The 1,832-nt window shown below is 58.0% G+C and overlaps 1 pseudogene across 1 annotated transcript; it reads right to left on the bottom strand.

The window, feature by feature from the left end:
* Positions 1–310: 310 nt before the first annotated feature.
* LOC101146216 (putative UPF0607 protein ENSP00000383783) lies at positions 311–1,610 on the bottom strand (annotated as a pseudogene). The gene has a single exon (XR_008670673.1). The product of XR_008670673.1 is annotated as a putative UPF0607 protein ENSP00000383783 (transcript).
* Between the last annotated feature and the right edge of the window lie 222 nt (positions 1,611–1,832).

The following is a 1,832-nucleotide window of genomic DNA, read 5'->3' as shown; positions in this document are numbered from 1 at the left end:
ATGGGGCAGGGCCCAGGCAGAGGTGCTCCTCACTTCCCAGACTGTGAGGCAGCCAGGCAGAGGAGCTCGTCACTTCCCAGACAGGGCGGGGGCTGGGCAGAGGCACTCCTCACTTCCCAGACAGGGCGGGGGCTGGGCAGAGGCACTCCTCACTTCCCAGATGGTGGGGTGGCTTGGCAGAGGTGCTCCTCACTTCCCAGATGGTGGAGCAGCCGGGCAGAGGCGCTTCTCACTTCCCAGATGGTGCAGGCAGAGATGCTCCTCAGGTCTCAATCTCTTGACCTCCTGATCCACCTTCCTGGGCCTCCCGAAGTGCTGGATTACAGGTGTGAGCCACCATGCCTGCCATGCCGTCTCTTCTTTCTCCTCCTAAGCAGCTCTCTTAGTCTCCTGAATTTTGATGTTCTACTTAACACCCTCATGTTCTTACACATGTTGCCCTGCTGGAGGTGTCCTTCTCTTTGGGAAGCCTGACCCACCAACAGTGCCTCATGAGATAGACATGGAAACTTAGCTGGTGGGGGCCCCTCGTCTCTATCCCACCTCAGCTGCAGGGGAGGGGTCGGTTGCAGCTGCAGCGGTGGCTCCAGCAGTTTTCTTTTGCGGGACCTGTGGCTGGCAGCTCTGGGTGGAGAAGACCTACTTGATCCAAGAGCTGCAGGATCCTTGGGCTGCATGTCCTCCCCCACCATCAGCAAGCCTAGAGAGCTGGGCAGGTGGTCTTTACCCAGCACCTTCAAGGCCGTCTTCTCTGGCCACAGGGAGCAGCCCGGAACTGGGGCAGGGAGCACTGTTGGAAGTGGGTCAGGCTTCCCAAAAGGAAGGATGCCTCCAGCAAGGCTGTGTGAACTGGTGACTCCATGGCCCTTGGAGTAGAAACTCACTGCATGCACCTGGGCCTTGTCAGTCTGGTTCTTTTCTATCAAGCTCTTGAGGTGGACATTTCCCTCCAAGGGCCTGGGATTGTACCAGGAGGAAGTGAGGTTTCCCTGAGTCTCCAGGGGCCTAGAGGTGGAGGCTGCTTCCCCATTGCTAGAGGGGCCCCTTTTATTGTCCTCCTGCCCCTGGGTCTCTACCTGGTCTTTCACCTCCATTGCTTCTTTGGGCTCTTCTGCCCTCACCTCCATCTTCGGGAGCCTGGCTGGGATCACCTGCTCATCTAATGAAGGAAGTTGAAGGTTAAACTTGCCTCTGAGATGAGGGATCCTCACAGGGCTGAGGTGTCCAAACATCATGTAGTTGCAAGCAGACAGCATGGGTTTCTTCCTTGAGGGGGGGCTCCAGACCACAGGAGGCAGGACCCTCTGTGGGGAGCCCGTGTTCTGAGGGATAAGACACAGCCTCATAGGGGCGCCATCCCACCTGACTGGAAAAGAAGGCCCAAGATGTCGCTGACGGTTGAAGAGGAGTGGGAAATGGCCCATGATTCCCCGGGCAGGCACAGGTGCAGGAGCCGCCGGGTGAGCCCGGCCAGCTGGGAAGGCCTCATGGACAAGATGAGCAGGTTGCCGATGGCATGGCCAGGACCTGCGGCAGAACCAGGAACAAAATACACTTAGTGAGTTGCCCATTTTGAGCGAGTTGTGCACAGACGAAACTAAGGGTCAGAAGCAGAGAGGATACTCCTAAGTCACCCACTTCTCTGTGGCCGGGTGCATACTGGGCATCTGGGAGTTTATGACATCACAATGGGGCTGGTGACAGAGCCAGGTTGTGGAGGGGTGCTTAGGAGCCCAGCGAGGGTGCCTACAAGAGGAGTAAAAGGGCAAAGGGTGAGACCGTTCCACCGGTCCAGCTGGACTCTAGCCTCAGGGATGTCCTGCTCCTGGGGG

Source organism: Gorilla gorilla, chromosome 1, assembly GCF_029281585.2.
Source record: "Gorilla gorilla gorilla isolate KB3781 chromosome 1, NHGRI_mGorGor1-v2.1_pri, whole genome shotgun sequence".
NCBI lineage: Eukaryota > Metazoa > Chordata > Mammalia > Primates > Hominidae > Gorilla > Gorilla gorilla.
The sequence above is the reverse complement of the archived record's forward strand: the minus strand, read 5'-3'. Positions and strand labels throughout refer to the sequence as shown.